This window comes from Triturus cristatus, chromosome 4_2 (genome assembly GCF_964204655.1).
Source record: "Triturus cristatus chromosome 4_2, aTriCri1.1, whole genome shotgun sequence".
Lineage (NCBI taxonomy): Eukaryota > Metazoa > Chordata > Amphibia > Caudata > Salamandridae > Triturus > Triturus cristatus.
The window spans coordinates 590,867,886-590,891,182 of record NC_140586.1 but is presented as its reverse complement, the minus strand read 5'-3'; positions in this window follow the sequence as shown (position 1 = coordinate 590,891,182).

Below are 23,297 nucleotides of genomic sequence, written 5' to 3'. Positions count from 1 at the left end.
CTACATTTAGTGAGTCAAATCTACACTTCCGGCTTCTGATCCCGGTGCAACTATTTTAGACGCAAGACGTGGCCACACCATTTTCGAGCGTGGACAAATCACGGCCAGTGAAGAGTTCGATCCGGGAGTACAAGGAAAGTTCAGGGCTTTAAGTGGGCCGGGTCTTACCGGGTCTGAGCACCGGTAGTTTTTTTAACGGGGTCTCGAAACAGGTCTCTATCGGGCTCTGTTTTGAGCCCTGGCAGTCCATTTTTCCCCGGACTACAGTGACAGCAGACACATCGATGTGCATGTGCTCACACTGCTCACTTCTGTAGTGCGGCGGGGCCTCTGAATCACTAGGCCGCAGCAGCACAGAATAACGTACACGAGGCTACTACTTTCACTCTCGTGGCCGGAAGAACCCGAGCGGCTCCCGGCCGTTTATTTATCCCCTCGGGTCGAGCCCGCCCCAAGGGGTGCGTGGATGCGTGAAAGTGGCAACAGTGTAGTAGAGAGCCCGAGTGGCTCTCTACATCCCTCCTTTCTTTCGGTTCCAGACCATCAAGTCCTCCCAGTTCATGGAGACGTATATACAAAGTCTCTCAGTCTCTGACTTGGCACAGGATTCGGCCGGAAACCATACTTCTGGCTCCGGGAACTGGGACCGGCCAGAGCACTGGACGGGACACTCTCGGATGACTCAGTTGCTGCGTTTTGAAGAGTTGACCTGGCAGCGTCAACACCACCTTGGCTAACTTGCCAGGGTGTCTCTGGTGAGGTGCTCCCCATGCTCGGTGAGGCAGAAGGGGAGAAGCTCGGAAGGGCATCCTGGTATTCGGATGCTTCTAGGTCCAGCTCCCTCTCAGCCGTCTTCTTGAAACTGGACACATTCCTCGTTACAGAGTGCTGCCCCTTCTGAGCAGTGACCATGGTTTCTTGAACACCTACAATGGTCCATACTTCTGGCTCGCAGGGCGTCTGGAACTTCCACCCGGGGTGACGGTCTTTGATCACTTCCCGGTCTCCTACTCCTAACTGAGGCTCTTGTGCCCTTCTGGCTTTGCTGGCCTTCTGATTTGTTGTCTCCCTCCTTGCCTGGACCGCTTCATTGTCCCGCTCCACGGGCACCCACTTCGGGTCTGACGGGATACTGTCTCGTGGGGCCCGCTTGAACAGTAGATGAGCCGGAGCACACTTGGTTGTGCTGTGAGGTGTCTGTCGATACACTCCAAGGAATTGGTCAAGAGCTGTCTCAGCGTCTCCTCCTTCATCCACAGCGATGCGTAGCGCTCAGTTGAGTGTCCTCATCAGACGTTCCACTTCCCCGTTAGCCTGCGGCCATAGCGGGGTGATCTTCCGATGGCGAATCGCCTTGTTTTCGAGATATTCCTGGAACTCTCGACCCTGGAACGGAGGTTCATTGTCGGACTTCACTTCTTCAGGCAGCCCCATCACTGCAAGAGTCTTGTCTAGGACCCTCTTCACCTGGGGAAATGCCGTTGACGTCACTACTTCGACGATGGGGAACTTTGAAAATGAGTCAACCATGACCAGCATGTGACGTCCATCTGGGAAGCTCCCAAAGTCGAGGCTGATGTGTGTCCAGGGGGTCTTGCTTGGTTCTTCAGTGATCACAGGTGCAGGTGCAGGATCTCCTCCAGTGATCGTGCAGGCATGGCACAGCCTCACCATCTCCTCCACCATGGAGTGCATTGCGGGGAACCAGACCTTGCTGCGCAGCCTGGCCTTTGTCTTCACCATCCCTTGGTGGCCAACGTGCGCCAGTGTGAGGACCCGTTTCTGCAACTTTTCTGGTACTACGAGCAGGTGTCCTCTTAACACAACTCCTTGTTCTTCCATACAGAGTTCATGACGGACTTGCCAGAGCTGTTGTCGGGCATGGCTAACTTCGGGTCGGAGGACGCGTGCACCATCCATGAAGTGTACCCATCCATTGCTCTCTAGCGCCTCTCTTACTCGGGACAGAGTGGGGTCTTCCTAGGTGGCCCAGGCAATTTCTTCGAGCGTCATGGCTGTGGGTCACGCCACTTGTGACACCATGTTTATGAAAGCCTCCGTGTTGCACCCATCCGTCAATTGATCTGAGGGTGACATCGATTCAGGGTGCCGGGAAAGATAATCATACGGGTTGTGGGCCCCAGGACGGTAGATGATCTTGAAGTTGTAGGACTGTAGCTGCACTGCCCATCGTTCGATTTTAAGGGGCGCCAGCCAGGATGAGCCTGCAAAAAGCGGGAGCAGGGGCTTGTGGTCAGTCACAACGTAAAACTCCTGGCTGCACAGATACAGATGGAAATGTTGGCACGCCCACTTGATGGCCAACGCCTCCCTCTCGATTTGAGCGTATCTGGTCTCCGTGTCGGTGAGGGCTTTGTTGGCGTAGGCCACCGGTCTCCAGGTCTCGGGTCCATGTCCCTGAAGAAGTACCGCTCCCAGGCCCACAGGGCTTGCGTCGACGACCAGTTCCGTGCGCCACCTTGGATGGAAGTAGGCCATCACTGTCTTGTCCAGCAGCCCTGCTTTGATGTCGTTGAACGCCTTGTTAGCAGCCGCAGTCCACTCCCATTTGTGATCATGGTGTGTGAGGCTCTGGAGTGGTTCCGACATGGCAGCCAGGTTTGGAAGGAACCGCCCGCAGTAGGTGGCCATGACAAGAAAACTCCTCACTTCGGTGGGGTTCTTCGGTGTGCTGGCTGCGCGGATTGCTGCGGCCTTCTTGGGGTCCACAAGGAGCCCCTCTCGGGTGAAGGTGTACCCGTAGAAGTCAACCGTTTCTTGGTAGAACGAACACTTGGACTTGTGCAGGGTTAACCCACAGTCTGCTAGTCTCTTCAGAGTGGCTTGGAGATGGCGGTGGTGATCTTCGAGCGTGTTCGAGAACACTAATATATCATCACTGAGATTGATTACGCCTTGCAGCCCCGACACTGCTTCCCTGATGGCATTCTTGAAGACTTCAGCTGCCGATGATACTCCGAAGCTGAACATCTTATGCCATCGGAGACCAACATGCATCGAGAAGGTGGTGATATACCTGCTCTCTGGCTCCAGTTCCAGCATTCAGGTCTAACTTGGAGAACCACCTGGCTCCGTTGAGGTCTGCGACAATGTCATCCATTGTGGGAGTGATGAGTCGTTCCCTCTTCACGGCCGTGTTTGGCAGCCTCATGTCAACGCAGAGCTGGATGGCTCCCGGCTGCTTGGGTTTGGGAGCCACGACCAGTGGGGACACCCGCAGGGTTCGGCCGGAGACCTTTTCAATCACATCGAGATCTTCGAGCTTTTTCAGTTCTTCTTCCACTTGCGGGTGAAGATTGAATGGCACTCTCCGGTGCCTGAGAGCCACAGGTCTTACAGAGGGATCGATGTGGAGTTTGAACATCTTGCCCATGAGCTTCCCTAGTTCTTTGAAGGGAGACAGGAATTCCCTTAACATCCCTTCAGCATGAGAGTCATGAACTTAGTTGGCAAAGAAGACTAGTCCCAGGTCCTCAGCCGTGTGGCAATTGAGCGGTGTCCCCTTTCTTCCCTCGGTGATGTGGAACCTGGTCTCAGTGGCGTAGCATCCGCTCGTGACTTTGGCCTGATTGACTCCTCGGAGAGGAAGCGGATCCGTCCCTCCATAAGTATAGATTCGGGCCTTGGAGGGCGCAAGTGGGTGTCGAGGTGACAGTCAATCATATTGCTCGGAGTCCATCATGTTGACGGACGCGCCGGTGTCGATGAGGGCTTGTACATCAGTGTCTTCAACTGAGACAGAGCACATAGGAGGTGGCTTTCGGCGACAGTCTGTTCTACTGACGTACGACACCACAAACACTTCCTTGTCATCATCTTCATACACCGGGCGTCGTTCCTGCGGCTGGTCCTCCGTGGTTGCAGGCGAATCATCGAGAGAGATCTGGCGAACCCGTTGTGGCATGCCTCTGAACCTGGACGAGGGTTGTCTGAACCGTCCACCGCGGCACACCTTGGCATAGTGGTTCAGCCTGCCACAGCGGGAGCACGTCTTCCCTTTTGCCCCACAGGCGGCCGTCGCGGGGTGATCGTCTCCACAGTATCCGCATGGTCCTCCTGGTGTCGGCCTGGGTGCTTGTCGAGTCGTGGTGGGGCGTCTTTGGATTGCTCCCACCCTCTCCTCTTTTAGCGGTGGGTGCCTGTGCGCGTGTGAGGCAGCAACGGGCGTGTGCAGGGCGGCTTCCATCTCCTCGGCTCGGATGTCCGACAGCTCATGGGAGCGGGCCAGGACCAGGATATCGTCCAGGGAGATCCCTGGCAGATGAAGGATCAGCTTCCGCAGGAGTTTGAAGCGGCATCCCAGGATGATTTAGTCCTGTATCTCCTCCCGGTGGTCTGTGAACGTGCACGTGCTAGCCAGCCCGTGTAGCACGTCGAGTCCAACTGCCACGCCCTTCTGAACTTGAATTTTTCAAAATCGGGGTTGAGTTGAGGGTCGAAGTGCCTGTTGAGCGCGGTGACCGCCACATTGTAGTCGTCGTAATTTCCTGTGTTGGGAAGCGTCTCGAAGAGGTCGTAGATCTCCGCGCCGCCATAATAGATGAGAAGCGACCGTTTCACAGTGCCATCCGTTTCCCTTGTCCCTTTGAAGTAGTGGTTGAGCCGTCCAACCCACGCCTTCCATCTTGGTGCAGCTGTGGCCGGGTCCGAGGCTTCACTGAAGGGGGGGTAGAGGTGCAACTGCGGTGTGGCTGTGCCCTGGGAGAGGCGCATTGGCACCCCCTCCTGGATTGTTCCCTCCATCTTGCTGGGCGGCAGATGTCCCTGGGCCGCTCATCGTGGCTGTGCGTTGAAACACCGGTGTGAGGGTGCGTTGAGGACCAGTGGCTGAGGCTGTGTGTCGGCGCATGGCCACGTGCTACTGACCACTTTGTGTCTCCACGTGCGAATAGGAGGCGATTTGCCCTCTGGTGCCGTCCCGTAGGAGAAAGAAGCGTGGACGTGGCAGGCTGCCGTGTGCCCTGTCCTGTGTACCTTCACCGCCTTGCCTTGTGACTTGTCCGCTTTTCTTGTGTAGTCAGCCTCTCTTCCTGCTGTCCTCCCCACAACCAGTAGACTCCCAGGGTGTAGTCCTGCTAATGGTTCCCCTGCACCACACACAGTCCAGAGCTTCTTCGCCACCACCTGGCTCTGGAAACCCTTTTTCCTCTTTCTTTTTTTTTTTTTTTTTGTGCAGAGAAAAGTCAATTATATGGAGCGTGCAGGGGCTGGAGCAGGCAGCAGAAGGGGAAGCCCAGCCCTGGGGGCCTCGCCGACAACAAACCAGGTGAGGTAGCTGAAAGGCAGTCTCCCGGGTCCACTCGGCACCAGCGCCACTGGGGTCAGGAGCGGACACGCTCACGGGACGGGCTCCGTGCAGGCGCGGCAGCAAGCACTTACCCCCACCGAATTCAGCAGTAGACAGCGCCGCCAGCTGAACGTGTTCCCATTGAGCAGGGAGACACGTGGGCGGGCGCGAGCTGATTGGCGCTGGCAGCGGGGCAGGCAGAGCGTCTGCAGAGGCCGCGGACAACAGGCTCCAGGCAGCAGCAGACACCGGTCGGTGTGGAGCGGGCGGGTGGGCACCGCGAGCTCCTTGCAGGGCACCGAGTCACAGCAGCACAGAATAACGTACACGAGGCTACGTTTATTTATCCCCTCGGTTCGAGCCTGCCCCAAGGGGTGCGTGGATGCGTGAAAGTGGCAACATTGTAGCAGAGAGCCCGAGTGGCTCTTTACAACTTCTCACTAGTGCAGAAGTTACGGCATGACCTCATGCCAGGTGAGCGTTGCAGGGGGAAGGGAAATCCTTTAAAGAGAGTCATTTTCTCTCTGGATTTCCCTTCTGTTTTTGAAACTCAGGAGCAGCAACAGTGTTGTGGTGTCACCAGGGCTTTAAGTGGAAGCTTTTTCAAAATGATATACGAGCCATAGTTGCTGCTTATTTATCTTATGCAACTAACAACCACTGACAAGGTCAATAGTCCTGGCTTGTTGTAGGTATGATCAGCGCTTTAAATGGGCCGATACACACCGGCACTTCTTAGAATTATCGTTTGGAGTACCGGCACTTCTCTACTGCTGTGGAGAGTACCGGTACTCATGAAAAGTAAGGCTCATTGCCTGTGCTGGTGAGCAGGAGTGGAACGTCTCGCAACCAGGGCGCTGCTTCTGCAGCCCCCGATCTGAGCCCCAGCTGAGCTATTCAGCAGGGCTCATTTGAATAATGTCCGGCTACTCACCATCACGCTGTGCTTGACAGAGCAGGGTCCATTCAGGCCCTGTGCTGTCAATCACATTCACACTATCCTGCGCATTCGTGCAAGCACAAGAATCATGTCAGTGCCCTGGCAGTGGCCATCAGGGTACGGCCAGTCCGGCCCCGGTGGCAATTAAAAAGCCATGGTAGGTGAAGAGTATAGCATGGCTTTAATCATACCCTAGTATGTTTTTGTGGCTGCTTATGTTTGTGTGTATGCCTGTTTTTGTAAGAAAAAAGTGAGAGAAAGAGAGAGAGAATACAGACACTCTCGTGAGGTATTTTAAAGAAAATGGGTGACACTTTGTTTGTACATGTCTGCTCGCCAACAAAGATTCATTATTAACATAAAAGGGAGGGTGGGTGAGTCAGTGGATGAGTGAGAGGATGGATGAGTGAGCAAGGGTGGATGTATAGATGGATGGATGGATGAATAGATGGATGGATGAGTGAAAGCATGCATGGGTGAAAGAGGGTGGATGATTGGATAAAAGGGAGGATGATGGGTGGATAAGTGAAAGATTGAATGAATGAAAGGTAGGGAGGATGGATGAAAGGGGGAATGATGAATGAGTGAATAATAATAATAATACTGGAGCTTATAAAGCGTGACAGCTACCCCAAACAGGGGTGTCCCGGCGCTGAAACGGCAGGTAATTGTGTCCAAAAAGAGCTCCGGTGTTAACAACCCATATTAATCTGCCCTAAAGAGCCACGTCTAAAAGGCCTTTCTGAAACAGGTTTCTGAATTAGCCTGCCGGAGGAACCATGGAAGGGCATTCCACAATGAAGTCGTTCTAACTGTGAATGCTCTGCCACCCAGGCGTGTTTTCGCAAAGCGTGGGGTACGCAGCAAGTTATGAGATTGGATCTCAACGCGCGGTTTTGCTTATAGGGACACAGTCTTTCCTTCAGATAACCAGGGCATTTTCCATTAAGGGCTCAGTAGGCCAGCGTCATGGCCTTGAATTTAATTCTTTTCTCCACTGGGAGCCAGTGGAGCTCCTGTAGATGCGGAGAGACATGATGTCGAAATGGTATACGATGAATCAGTCTCGCAGCTGCATTCTGTATCATCTGAAGGCGGCAAATATATGCCATTAGCATAGTCTAGCCTAGATGTAACTGTGGCATGTACTACTGATTTGCGGCAGTCTTCCGGTAGGAAATGTAAAACTTTCCGGAGATTTTTTAGTTTACTAAAGCAAGTTGCAGAGACCTGCTGTATTTGGGCCAAAAAAGAGAGGTCCGCCTCCCATCTCACCCCTAGATTTCGGATACGTGTGGCAGGGGATGGTGGTGGACCCATTTCTGATGGCCACCATAGATCTGATTCTGGCACTGGGCCCTTACCGAAGAACAAAACTTCTGTCTTCCCAGCATTAAGTTTTAATTTGTTTGTGTTCATCCACAGTGCTATGTCTCGCAGGCAACCTTTGAAGATCTTGAAGGCATCTACTGTCCGCACCTGAAACGGAAATACCAACTGGGTGTCGTCAGCATAGGAAATCGCTTTCACTCCCAAGTTGGCAATCAGGGATAACAGTGGAGCAAGGTAGAGGTTAAAAAGTAAAGGGCTCAAAGCTGAGCCCTGGGGGACATCGCACCAGAGCTGTTTTGGTTTAGATTCAAATGGTTGTAGGGCAACTCTCTGAGTACAACCGCTCAGATAGGATGTGAACTAGGTCAGCACTTTCCCCCCCAAAGCCACACCTTGTAGTCTCTGGACCAGTATGGTGTGGTCAACAGTGTCGAATGCAGCGGACAGATCCAGGAGCGCCAGCAATGCTGATGCCCCTGAATCCAACGATCATCTTACCGACTCTGCCACCTCAAGGAGAGCGGTCTCCGTGCTAAACCCCGCCTGGAAGCCGGGAATGCATCAGATCACAGAGGCAAGATGGCGGTCGCTTGAGACTGCAGTGCGCATCAACCAGAGCTGTACCGGTTAAGGAAAGGCAGAGATAGATGCTGAGCTGTAGATGACTGCCTATGGATTATAAATGGCTCTGAACTTTACCGCAAAATATCCCGCGGAGGACAAACATTTGATTTTGAGATTGGCAACGCTAATCGGGCTGACAGCTCTACGATACTTGGGAAGAGTACGTGAAACGCCAGTGACTCACCTTGAGATTGGCCCAGGCGCTTCAATGGCACCAAAGATACCGTCGGCCAAGGCGAAAGCAGCAAGACAAGTCCAACGCGAGCATGTGGAGCCTGCTGAGTCGAGTGAGAAGACAGTGAGATGCCCTGCTGAATCGCCCGACATCGCTCCCCCAGCTCCCAAGGCAGCAGGGCGCGGAATCACTACCAAGCCAAAGGAGGGGAAAGCAAAGACCGGCCCTACGGTGGCCGAGCTATTTCGGAAAGCACCCGTTAGAACGCATCCGGGTCAGGAGAGGAAGAGCGGACTCTGCAGAGATGGTGATGGAGTCCAAGGCATAGAGGTCGCACCAACGCCGGTGCTAGTGGGGGAGATGGAAGTCGTAGGTCGAGGCGAGCTGGCAGCTCTGTCATTACCGTCTCCGTCGGGTGGGGGCTGCAACCGCTCCTGACGTCCCAGATCTGGGTACATCCTCCAGCAGTGCGGAAGTGGATAAAGGTATGGTTACCCCGATTTTCTCCTCTTTTGGAACCTGTAATAGCGCTGACAATGGAGACTGTTTAGGGGGCAAGGCCCAGCGCTACAACAAGGAAGCCACCAGCAATTTAGATGACGCGTTAAATTGCATACATGCTCATGAGAATACGGAGAGCATAGAGAGCAGTGGTGAACTAGATATTGAACTCGATCCCAGTGACTTTTTTTCCATGTCTGATGGGGCCGGGCTTTCAGATGAATCTGATTCATGCACTTCTGATGAAAGCGGATCAGAGGAGAATAATAGAGACATCGGGGCTAATTCAAAAACGGTTTTGAAAAAGGGGAAAAAAAAAATTTTTCCTGGTTCCATCTTCCCAACAACAGCCTGACCCCTCAGTACATCTAGACCCTGTACCTTTAGCCCTCGATGCTATCCTACAGGCTATTGCTGCACATCGGGAAGAAACATCTCAGGATTGGCATAAGGCGCAGACTGCTCTGCGCAAAGTTCAGGGCGTAGTTCGCAAACTAACGAGGACATGTAATTCCTTCGGAGAGCGATTGACTGAAATTGAGTCTAGGATTGTCTCCAACGAGACTGAGACTGCAGCCGTTACAGCTAGGGTTACCTCTCACGACGCCGAGCTGACAGATGTTAAATGGAAACTAGAGGAATTCGAAAATCGCCAGCGTAGGAATAGTTTGCGACTGCTGGGGGTTCCCGAGGGGGTGGAGGGGGGGAGGGGGGGGATGTTCGCTCCTTTGTCATAGATTTGTTTCGTGATTCCATGCCCGAGCTTGCAAGCTGGGATTGGGCCAAAGAAGTTCAACGAGCCCACCGCATGCCATTTACTTTAAGACAGCCACAGAAACCTGGTGCATATCCTCGTGCGATTCTTATTTTCTTCGGTAACTTCTTGCTAAGACAGGCGGTTTTTGAAAAAGCCAGGCCGGAATCTAAGCGAACGAGGAATGACATTTCTTTCTTCGTTCGTCCGGATTTTTGCCATTCAACCGTCGAAAGACGCTGGAGGTTGCGCCAGTTAATCAAACCTTTTCAGGATAAAAAAGCTCAAGCCTACCTAAATAATCCCGCACGGCTGAAGGTGATCTGGGGAGGAGAGATAAAGTTTTTTACCTCAGAAATAAAGGCGAAGGAATATCTAGAAGGGCTGAAGTAGACACAATAACAGGAAAAATAAGAGATTAAAGAGGGTAAGAAGAGAAAAGGAGGAGGAAGGAGAAAGGAAAAGGGGGGGAGAATGTTCATCTTTTTGTCCTTCGTTCTCCTATTACCGCTGTGGGAAAAGAAACAGGAAAGGAGGGGGAAAAAGGAAAAGGGAAGGGAGAAGCTAAGGAAGAAGGAGAGGGGGAAAAGGGGGGGAAAAGAAAAGGGAAAAGAAGAAGAAAGAGAGAAAAAAAGAAGAAAAAAAGAGAAAAAGACAAGAGCAATGTAGTAAAGTAGAATAGGAGGGGGGAAAGCGGAAGGGAAGGGGAAAAAAAGGGGAAATATGATTAACAAAACTAGGATTAAGGTGTCAAAGAGGAAATATATAGAAATAATAGAAGGTCGGGGCGGTGGGTTAGGGAAAAGAAAAAAGAAAAAAAAAAAGAATTTTCCCTTCTCTCTGTTGTTGCTGCTTTTCTTTCTTGCTATAAGCCAATATGGGCTATCAATGAATTCAGCACATTGAATTTGAGATAAATCGGTACATGCCCTGGTTGCTTTGGGCACGACCATCACGATCAGACTCTGGTGTCTGTATGCCTCACACTGGGTGTTGGGTGGGAGGGGGGGCCTGTCTTGTACAGGAAGGGTGAATGGGAGGGAGGGGCAGCTAAAATGGGGGGAAAAAAAGCATTTCCAATAAATAATCTGAAAGCAGTGGCAAAACGAATAACCATGTGGATAATTTTGGCTTATTTTTTAATGAACAACATAATTAAAATGATAAGCTCTGGGAGCTTAATGAAGTATGTGAGATGGGGAGACTAACAATTTGTTCTTGGAATGTGGCTGGCTTGAATGATAGAAATAAAAGAATTCGACTAGGGGAAATAATTAGGCAAGAATCTTTTGATTTAGTATGCTTACAGGAGACTCATTTATCCTGGGAAAAAAAAGATCTGCTTAAACTTGGAGGATATGATATTGCGGTTAGTACAACACAAACATCCAACACTCGGGGAGTAACTATACTGGTGAAATCATCTATTCAAACAACTACGCACAAATTAGCTGATGCCCTCGGGAGATGGGCAATTATAGAACTAGCATGTGGCATAACTGTTTGTTCAGTCTACGGCTGGAACCTGGATGACCCTCAAATATTTAAAGATCTTGAATCAGAACTTGTTTTCTGGCCTAAATCGATGTTTTTTTGCGGAGACTTTAATATCTCTATGAGATCCCCTGATGAAAGCATAAACTATCTAGGATATGTGGGAAGAAAACCAAAAGTATATAAGGCAATTCGTCAACTTCAGGATATCCATGGTTTAGTGGATGTTTGGGCTAAAAAAATCACTTAGATCCCGGGTACACCTATTTCTCTCACCCCCATAGCAAATATGTCAGAATAGACTATATACTTGTAACAAAGGACTTGGTTGAACATGCAAAGATCACTAAACTCCCTAAAATATTATCTGACGATAACCCCTTGTCCCTGTCACTCCAACTAGATAATTTTATCAGACCCTGCTTTACCTGGACATTTGATAGAAAATTATTAGTCAATCAAGATTACATCGTGTATATAAAAAATTGGACACAACAATTCTTTGATATGAACCGTTATAGTGCATCAAGGAGAATGGTTTGGGATTGTTTTAAGGCTGCCCTTAGAGGCGAAACGATTAGTTATGTGGCAAGGCTCCGAAAAAAAAAAGCCATGGAGAAACAAGCATTGATGCAGGAACTGATAAGAGCTGAAGAGAAACATATGTCTTTAATATCAAACGATGAGGAGTCGAGGTCTAGTTTGCGTCACATACTTGTCCTGAAAACAGAACTTAATAGCTGGCTCAATCATAAAGCAGCAGAGACGTTCCAAGCAAATCGAGCCAAGGTGTATGAAAATGGAGAGAGGGTGGGGAAGCAATTGGCGATGCATACCCGGCAGAAGTCTACATACAACACTATAACCACAATCAAAGCAAATAGCCAGATATATACAAACTCTGGGGATATCGTTGAAATTTTTCAACAGTACTACCAAAAGCTATACCTAAATGATATCCCAGCTGGCTCAGATGATCCGAATGACTCAGAGGAAATAGAAAATTTTATTAGGGAATTTATGAGGGATACAGAAGGCAATAAAATACTCGATAATGATACCAGGGAAGATCTGGACAGAGAAATTGATATTATAGAGCTTCAATTAGCTCTATCAAGCTTAGCTTCAGGGAAAGCAGTTGGTCCCTACAAAATTCCCCTCGAACTCTATAAAGTCCTGGGTATACAAATTTTGCCATATATAGTAGATCTATTTATCGGTATACAATCAAGTGGGAACCCCCTGAATCCTGGAGAGATACTAATATAATTGTTTTTCCGAAGAAAGGCAAGCCAGCAGACCTACCTACATCGTACAGGCCAATTTCCTTGATTAACTCCGATTCAAAAATCTATGCAAAAATTATGGCTAATCGACTCGGGAGGGTTATTGAACATCTGGTCTCCCCGTGGCAACATGGTTTTGTCCCTGGTAAAGGCACAACTGATCACATCCGCAGGGTCATTACCTTATTTGATATTATGTCCAAAACGGGAGACCCGATGTCAATGATCCTCCTAGACGCCGAAAAAGCGTTTGATCGGGTGTCCTGGAGATTCCTGTGGGGAGTTCTAGAACAGAATAATTTTGGGCCTGGGTTTATTAGTTCTATAAAGGCCATGTACCAACAACCAAGGGCCAAACTGCAGATGATGGGAATCGAATCCAGACCCATTGATATCTTGAGAGGAACCAGACAGGGGTGTCCTTGCTCCCCATATCTGTTTGCGCTATATATTAACCCCTTGATTATTAGATTATTGCACAGTCAGAAAATAAAACCAGTCATCGTTGGGGAATATGAGACCAAAATTCTAGCATATGCCGATGATGTGGCAGTTTTAACATCAGATCCCGCTGTAGCTGTTGCAGAAATTGAAATAATCACACACCAATTTGGCCAATACTCGGGATATTCATTAAATAGAGACAAGACGGTTATTCTTTGTACTGAAAATGCTATCTGTACTGACATTAGGATTGTAACAAATACGACCTATTTAGGAGTTTGCCTCACGGCGAAAATAGAATATATTAATAATTTGAATTATGACCCATTAATTAAAAATATAGCCAAAAATCTCTTAAGGGTAAACAATCGACATTTATCCATTATTGGCAGATGTAACTATTTAAAAATGAACACACTCCCTAAGATTTTGTATCTATTTCGGGCTATCCCCTTGTTTCTAGACGAAAAAATTATGAAATTGCTGGAGTCACAAATCTCTAGTTTTATATGGCAGTACGGTAAAATTAGGAGATCACTGAACTATTTATCTCTCCTTCAAAACAGAGGGGGGCTAGCCGCTCCAAACTTGAAGCTGTATCACTGGGCCGCCCTTCTCCAACAAATGGTACCTCTCTTTGCGACGAATAAAGCTAATCAAGATGATGTGATTCCTTCTATTTATGAAATAGCATTGGGGAAAGAAGCTCAAGGACTTTTGCTAAGACAAACTGAAGTAAGATACTATAGAAAAACCAGATTGAGGGTTGTTATTAGTGCATGGAAGGTCTGGAGGCAGGCAGCTAAGCTGATGGAAATCCCGAAAATTAATAGATATACCCCTCTTTGGCAATCCTCGAAATTACCACCACATGCTTACGATGCAATCGCAAAAAAATGGGAAAAAGCAGGGGTACAAACTGTTGGTGACTTTCTGGGGGATGGGACAGGCCACAGATTCTTGAACATACAAAACACTTTTGGAATTTCGAATAATGACTACTTTAAATTTATTCAAATCAATTCTATCTTAGGGTCCAATACTATCTCTCTTGAAACCGTCCCATTCATGGATGTCATTGTTAGAAATTCTACTAGAATTGGGTCCATATATGGTATACTTCAGGAGAAGCTTCCAAGTGATTTAGACAGTGTTGAATCCTCATGGGTCGAAAAATTGCTCAATCCCAACATTGATATTGACATGAGTTTGGTTCTAATATCTCAATTGCTTCTATCCTCAAAGCTGAAAGCACAATTATATAAGACAATTTTTAATCTGTATTTTACTCCTGCCAAGCTGTTTTTATGGGGTAAAAGAACAGACGATTCCTGCCCAAGATGTGGGATAGGGCCGGCTACTCTTCCACATATGTTCTCAGATTGCCCTACATTAACATCACTTAAAAATATGGTGCTAGGATTCTGGGAAGAGGTATTTGGTCACAAGATGGCGTACTCTAGTACACTTTTTATTCTCGGATATGATAATACTCTAGGCTTTAGCCGTGAGGAAGAGGCATGTCTCTTTATAGGGACAGCTGTTTTTAGAATAATATTAGCAGCACAATGGAAAGATCCGCATCCCCCAGCTTCCAGATGTGGTTAGCCAGATTTTTGGGGGTGTACAATCAAGAGAAGGCCATTTTTGCTACTAGAGCATTGCGGTCTAGAATTCGGGGTGATAAAATTTGGGCACCAATTACAGCTTGGATGAATGGAGTAAGGCAACATTAAGAAATCTGTATAATATCTGACCGAAGCCACTTTTCTTTTCTTTTGTTTCATACTGTATTGTATATTTCCTTATGTATTCTTAATGTCATCATTAAGTATGTATTAATGTATTTAGACAAAGCTGCTATATTTTTTTACTTGGCTTACTTGTTTATCTGTATTTATTGGAATTGCTAATAAAAAAGTAAGCCAGATTGTGTATCATGCAAGGTGCCATTCTGCTCAATAAAGTTGGTCAGTTGGCGCTGGACCAACTTCTCCAACATTTTGCCTGGGGCGGGGAGCAGAGCGAGAGGTCTAAGTTTACTAAGGTCTCCTGAGTCACCATTTGATTTCTTTCTCAGAGGGAGAAGTGTTGCATGTTTCCATATATCTGGAAAGATCCCCATGTCCAGATAGGTGTTCCATATATGAAGTAGCCCGCCTGTCAGGGAAAGGGATAACATTTTCCACAATTTGGGAGGGCATGGATCATCTGGGGTGCCTGAACGGTATTTTGGATTTCTGCTAAAGCATCTTGAGGCAAGATCGGTATGAAATTAGTGAGCGGAGGTACCTCCACTGCACCCGCAGATATATCAGCTTTCTCAGTTGCCTCAGAAGTCGAAAAGGAGTCGTAGACCTTTAAAAGTTTATGAAAGGAGGGATTGAGTAAAAGGGTGGATGGAATAAAGGCGTGAAAGGGTTGATTGATGGATGAGTGAAAGGATTGATGGATGTGGGAAAGGGTGGATAAAAAGATGGATTAGTGAAAGGATGAATGGATAGGTTTGGAGATGGATAGGTTTGGCTATGAAGGGTGGATAGACGGAATGGTGAAAAACTGAATGATTGATGAAAGACTGAATAGAGGATAGAATGTAAAGGTTAAATGGTGGACATCAGCAGGTAAATGGTAGGGTGAAAGGATGAATAGATAGATCGATGGAAGAGACAAGAGATGTCTTCTGAGGAGGGTCATGATGAGTTGCTTCATTTGCTTGGTGCACTAAGAGCTTTGGTTCAACATGGGGGTATTTTCAGTTTCTTTCTACTCGCGTGCTCTGAAATATATAGTATTGTGCCAAACAGCAATTAACAGTATGACATTAAGAAGGTGCAACTATTGCAAAAAAAGGAAATGTTATCATTCAATCAATCAATCAATGGTTTGTAGAGCGCACTAATCACCCGTGAGGGTCTCAAGGCGCTGAGGGGGGGGGGGGGGGGGGGCGCCTACTGCTCGAACAGCCAGGTCTTGAGAAGTCTCCTGAAGGTCAGCAGGTCCTTGGTCTGTTGCAGCTGTGTGGGGAGGGTGTTCCATGTCTTGGCGGCGAGATAGGAGAAGGATCTGCCGCCGGTGGAGGCCCTGTGGATGCGTGGGATGGAGGCAAGGGTGCGGTCGGTGGAGCGAAGCTGGCGGTGAGACGTTTGTTGAGGTATACTGGTCCGGTGTTGTGGAGTGCTTTGTGAGCGTGGGTAAGGAGCTTAAAGGGGATCCTCTTGTTGACTGGGAACCAGTGCAGGTCTTTTGGGTGGGCGGTGATGTGGGAGTGGCGGGGTATATCAAGGATGAGGCGTGCAGAGATGTTCTGTATGCGTTGGAGTCTTTTCTGGACTTTGGCCGTGGTTCCTGCGTAGAGGGCGTTGCCGTAGTCCAGTCTGCTGCTGACGAGAGCCTGGGTGACCGTCCTTCTGGTTCCGGTGGGGATCCATCTGTAGATCTTGTGGAGCATGCGGAGGGTGTTGAAGCAGGAGGAGGAGAAGACTGCATTGACTTGCTGGGTCATTGAGAGCGAGGAATCAATCAATTGGGGAATTGTAAGCGCGCTACTCACCCGTGAGGGTCTCGAGGCGCTGAGGATCATATTATCGCATTTATCTTTCATTTTGTGTAATTAATTAACCTGCTTTGTTTATATAAACACATTTCTCATGTGTTTTGGTATGTGCTTCAACTAATATAGAAGTTGTTAGTTATCATCATGTCTTGCCCTTAGCTCCGCCCCTATCCCCGTCCCCTCACTACACCTCTAGCTCATTTTAATGAGTACCTGCACTTATTTTTTCCTATTTAAAGCACTGGGTATGATGTTACTTGTTGTATCATATATCTAGATGCAATGACAGAAACAGCAAAATACAAGTGGGGCAGCACACTATGCTAAGCACAGAATTTTAGCTTATCTGTTTTAAGCCATGCCCTTAATTACATTGGCCACGCCCCTTTGAGAGACCCTCCAATTTATTCATCCCACTTAAAGCCCTGGGTAAGTTATTCCCCTGCAGCCTAGACAGTATTACTACGTAATATTGGGCTAAGATATATCTTAATATACATACACTTTCTTATTCCAAAGCCCCTGTTTGTTCTACCATATTGGGCAAGTATCAACCAAAGCAACCTTACCCCTTTTGGATCGCCAGCTAACATATATGAGACAACTAGTAAATGGTCTATAAGTAACCTCTTCACTGGCTAGCATTGGCTTACCTCCCTCGCTGCCCTTTCCGTCCGTGCAATTTTCCATTTTCTTGCCCATACTTATTACGCATTAGGATCATATTCATATTGCATTTCGTGATACCAGTCTGCCATAGCTATAACATATCGAGGTTTCTGGCACTAGCATGCCTACACTAATAGTATCTTCTGTAAGGAACCTTTGACCATTCACGATTAGTACGCTGCATGTTGTGAGCAGATACCTTCATTGTAGCTACCTCACTATGTAGTCTGCAGGATGTAAGCACAGTCGCTGCTGCAAAAAGCTCGCCCCAGGTGTTTGGTCATACTGCTTACAGTAATTATTATTATATTACAGGATACTGCCATCCATCTTTTTTGATTGACTTTGTTCCCTGCTGAACATTTGACATTGTATCACCCATACACGGCAACGCACTCTTAATTATATCACCAGAGTTGTGTGATACATTAAGCATTGATCCATATACCTTTGGGTAAGACAAACCATTCCATATGGTAGAGATGACATTATGAAATTTCAGCAAAACACCTTCGCAGTTCATCAGTATATCATGCTGTAAGCTTTAATATGTTTATACATCTCTCTTCCCCTGTAAACAACCCGAGGGAGTCTATCAACTTTCGTGCAAATTTCCACATTGTCAAACCAGCCAACTTGTTCTAGCTCTTAATCCTAAATCGGCCTTTCAGAACCATTGGGTCCCTCAAATCAGCCTTTATTTATCTCCCTGGAAAGGTAATGTTCTTAATATTTTGGCTAGGTTTGTGCCTTCTTTGTAGTACCTGCATGCCTGAGCACAATCTAGTGACCCACTGGAGAACCTACATTAAGGCACCCTTAGTATAGATCTCTCGACTCACACATTGGGTTTAAAGATTTCTGATCACCCATTTCTTTCTATTTATGAACTTTTAACTAATTTCCTTTATGAGATAGAGCACAGTGACAGGGCTAGTTAATCTCGGGATCACACACCACTGTTTTTAATTGTCTGGCAGACCTTTTTTAAAGTGAAGAATGATCTCGTTGCAGTCACATTATACTTGTAGATCAAATGTTTTTGTGTCCTTTCTTAGATATTGGTGTGACGGCTTCCTGATGAAGGCACTGTTGCCGAAACGCGCGTAGTCAATATATCTTCAAGCCTTTCACAATATTATTTATGTTAATGCTGAAATATGGAATGTATAATGAAGGCTTCCTGCCTCTAGCTACATAACAAACAAAAAACATTGTAAATCGGATATATTGTTTTGTTTATTGTATGTTCATCAAATGTACTCTATCATATGCTATTTTTCTGTGTTAACTTACTGTTAAGGACAATTTTTCAAATTGTTGTTTAACATATTTTATACCATTTTCTAATCTAGTGTGTTTTCTAATATTGCATAAATAATAAAAATCGATCATGTTATTTCTGAATCGTTGTCCTCTTGTTCACTTTTGACTAATATGTATCGAGATATGTTTTCTTGATATCTACATGCCCGCAAACTCATATGAAAAACATCTTGCTCAAGAATATTTTCAAATTGGTCAACCATAGAAATGCAACATAGGCACAGTCGAATGCAGTGCAGGCATAAATGAACAACCTGAGGAGCAAAACTAAGGTGGAAGTCAGGAAAAGCAAAGTGACCTCTAAGTGGGATCTGAACAGCTGTTGAAGCTTGTCTAGGCAAGGTCAAATTGGCCCATCCTCGTCGCCAGTGTGGAATTCAAGAAAGGAGGTAGACTGAGATGTAGTTTTATCCAAATTATAGATTTATTCTTTGGTTCAATCAGGACAGGAACATTAGAGGATAAGATGGTTGCAGTAATATTAGAAGTATTATCAGGAGAATCAGCCCCACCGGGAGCAGCATCCCTGCTGCTCAGCCCACGTACAGCAACTCATAATTCCACTCAAACATGCACACAGGGAACATTCTGTGGCAGAGCAGCAGAGTACAGAACACAGAGAAAGGACTAGACAGAGAAGAAAGAAGGATACCACACCTTGGTTCATGGCTGGAATGCGGTCTGTGAAGGAGGGGCTGGTGTACCATGCAGGACTTGAGCTGCAGCTCCGAGCACCTTGTTACAGGGAAAAGTGAGATAACTTAGTAGGTTTGAGATAGTGCGGGTGAGAACTGGAGCGAAGTATGATATCCATGTAGTGCATACACATATTGTTTCCCCACAGTGGCGTTTGAGCACGGTGGATCGGTAGCCTTATATAATCTGGGCGTGCACTTCTTTCTGCAGATCATCCTCTGTGCAGGTGCTGTTGAGTTTTCACAAGTGATCATAGAATATGTCAATGGTCTCACCCTTGCGCTGGTGAGCTTGCTGCAATCTGAACCTTTCAATATCACGGTTCTTCCTCTCCAGCATAGTAAAGAAGTAGAGAGCGATTGGTTTCATCAGCAGTCTCTGTGGTGGCTTTCAAATAGTTATTTAGGCATGCAACCCCCGAGCGCCTGCGGCTGTCACAGGATCACTAAGGGGCATATTTACAAGAGTTTATCGCCACAGGAGCGTCACTTTTTATAACGTTCCTGTGGCGATAAACCCTTTGCCTTATTTACAAGGCGGCATTGAGCCACTTAACGTAGCTTAACGTCAACTTGTGAATAAGGCCCCCTTTCACGCAGAATTTAGCGTGAAAGGAACAGGTAATGGGTGCTGTGGTGGGTGTTTTTTAGCGCAAAACACCCATGGCTTGACGCTGCCCCCTATTTACAAGGATGGTGTAAATATGGGGCAGCGCCACAATTAAGACCAAAAACCACCTGGTCTTAACATGGCGAAACGAGGAGAAAATATTAATTTCTAATTTTTGCTGTTTCTATGTGTGCTGCATTGTGCAGCACACTTAAAAACAGCAACTCGCCATGAATGATTGTTTATGTGCAGGAAGGTGTCCCTCGCTGCACATAAACAATCCTTAAAATAAATGACGATTTGTAGTATACCCCTCAAGTGCCAATTCAACATTACAAAGAGCCAAACCCTCTTCGCTCAGACCTGACTGTGAAGCTTCCATTGCAGCCCTCATGGCCGAGACCCTTTCTGGCCGGCGCTTCACCATCATGCACTTTGTACATGGGTACCACCATTTCTAGTGGTTTCAATCCTGCTATACAGCCAATCGGGATCAAGTCGGCCTCTGAGTGATTAGTAGGCTCCCCCATAGGGCAAATAGTCAAAACCCACAGCAGAACACTGCACTGTAATTGAACCCACCAAGGGTCATCCAGGGAAGTCTCGTCCAGGGCACATCAGATAGTGTCGCTCCAGACTTCAATGTAAAGTGCCATTGGGCGCTTTTCCTTCCTGCTTGGCCAAGGCCAGTTACTGGCCATAATTCAAAAACGTGGTGCAGTTCGTCATGCCCTACCACACACTTCAAATGCCTCATCATTGCACCAGCCTCGCCCTCACAGTGATATCAAGAAGGAAAGCGAAGCCCAGTGCTCCAACCAGTTACCTTTGAAAACCTTACTGATGTCCATGAGCTGGGAACAGCCACTATGAGGACGCCACCACCTTCACCAAATCTCTCCTATCAGGTGGGTCTCAAAATTATGTATGTGCTCGGCTCTGAACAGTCAGGGAACTGCTCACCGCCAGGGGATCCCAGGTCCAGCGCCAATCCAGGCATTCAAGGATCGGACGATTCGCAGCTGTGTCAGAAAACACACAGTCAACCACAGCGCCTTACTGCCACATTAAGGCAGGTATCTTGGGGCTCAGCTGCTGTACCATTTGAGGCCCTGGTCTAGTGCACCGCCTGCCAAGACTAGGATGGATACCTTTTTTATAAACTTGTCCTAACTGAATCTGTCCGCTCTCAACACTTCATTACAAGAAACATTTCCTATCCTGAAGCAATCTGTTGACTCTGACACTCTTAAGGTTGATAACAGGATTCGAGATTCTATTGGCTCGGTTCTTAAATGCTCCACTCAGCCTAGACTGACGCTCTTCGGGGGAATTTAAAAAACCCTGTACGCACCTAAATAATTTGGCGTAAATCCTATACCAAGGTTGATAAAGGTAAATATAAAATAGTTCTGAAAGAATACCACAAAGCTTGCCATTCGACCGAGCTACTTTTATTCCAGCAGAATTACGTTGGCTCAGAACTGTTCAAAAACTCTCTTCCGAGTGATAAAAGAGTAATCTGATTGTAGAAGGACATTCCCTCCTTCCTCACTTTCACAGCTTCAATGTGAAAAACTGGCTGTTTTTTTGTAGACAAAGATATGGGATATTCAATCCTCTCTATCGTCCATGTCCTGGACCTTTCAGCCTCGGTCAGATTGTAGGTTGGGTGGGATCATAGCGGTTACCGCCCAAAAGGAATTTAGCAGTGACACTCTGTCTGGTCACAGCCATAATTGCCTACTTGAGTCATTTTCACCTTTGGATGCTCCTGCCTTCCTCTCTCTGCTTAACTTTATAAAGTCTGGCTCTCCTCCAGAACCTCTTCCACCGTCTTTTATGGGCAAACTGTGCCCTGAATTTTTGCAAAAGGTGACCACCCTTCTTAACTCTTCACTCTTAGAGGGCAGAGTCCCTAAAGCATAGAAAGATGCTATGATGTTGCCTCTTCTTAAAAAGCCGAATCTTGAACTTCTAAATTGGTCTAATTTTAGGCCAATTTCGTTGCTACTGCTATTTTCCACAATTCTTGAAAAACATGTTTGTCAACTAATTTTAGTTTTTGTTGAAGTGAATGATCTTCATCCATCTCAATTTAGCTTTAGGGTTGGCTACGGCACTGAATCCACTCGGTTTGCAGTCACAGAGGAGCTCAGACTTCATCTTGACAATGGGGGTACTGCTGCGCTGATACTACTTAATCTCAGTGCAGCTTTCTACACTGTATCACATGAACAGCTCCTCAAAAGACTAGAAGATATGGGTTTTCGTGACCTGACTCTGACCTGGTTAGCTTCATTTCTACAGGATTGGACTTTCCAGGTCTTTACCACCAACCATATCTGCGGTTTCCATTCTCTCCTCTCAGGAGTCCTCCAGGGGTCGGCTTTAAGTTCTGTGTTGTTCAACATCTATGTGTGCCTGCTGGCTGACATTGTTGAAAGGCTGTGGCCTTTCTTTGTTCTCCTATGTGGATGATACCCAGATCATTTTTCCCTTTCATCTAGGAAAGGTTTCAGCTCTGACACCTTGAACATCTGTCTCCTGAAGGTAGCTATCTGGATGAACAACAATTCTTTTAAACGTAATGGAGATAAGACAGAGGTGTTGATTCTGGGCAATAACCCCCAACCCCGGGGACCCATCAGTGGCCAAATGTCCTTGGCACTCCTCCAGCTCATGGGGTTAAGAATTTGGGTTTCTGGCTCGATGATGAGCTCTCTATGAAACTTCAAATATCTAAGGAAGCCCCTACTTGTTTTTCGAATTTTAAGTGGCTAAAAAACATTCTCTGGATATTGCACACTTGGCACAGCAAACTGTATTTCAGGCCCTAATTCGGTCCAGATTGGACTATGGTAATATTCTTTATCTTGCGGTCTCCAAAACCTCACTTAAACATCTGCAGGTGGTCCAGAACACAGCTGCTAATTTGCTATTTCATCTCCTTAAGTAGGCGTCCACGTCCAACCTTCTCTGAGACCTCGACTGGTTGCTTGTGGAAAAACGTGTCCAGTTCAAGGCTCTTTGCTACATGCATAAAGCTGTGTCAAATGTAGGTCCTCACTACCTGAGGTTATTGGTGACTCACTTTTGTCCCAGTCGTTCCCTTCGCTGCAGCAATTGCATTCTGTATGTCATCCCCAGAATTAAAAGATCATGGCAGGACGGTTTTTCTTTTCTTACTTGGGTCCTAAACTCTGGAATGCCCTTCCCGACTCGATGAGAATGTGGCCATCCCTTCGTGTTTTTTTTTTAATTACCCAAAGCATACCTGTTTTATTTATTTTTGGCTCCTGTTAAATACATTCTTATTCATGCCAAGTGCTGGGAAACTCTGTCTATGTGCATTATAAAACAACAAATTGTAATAATCATAATAATAATAATAATAATGGGAATGGCAGTCATGGTCTCTGGGGGAAGGGTGCACCCCGCAATTTCATCAAGAAGGGTTTGGGGAGCACTTAACATGCAGGGCAACTTCAGGGTCCCTGAAGCTCTCCTAAAACACTCCTCGTTTCATCATTAGATAGGCTATGCCCCCTACTGATTCGTACTTTTAATGTCAAATTACACA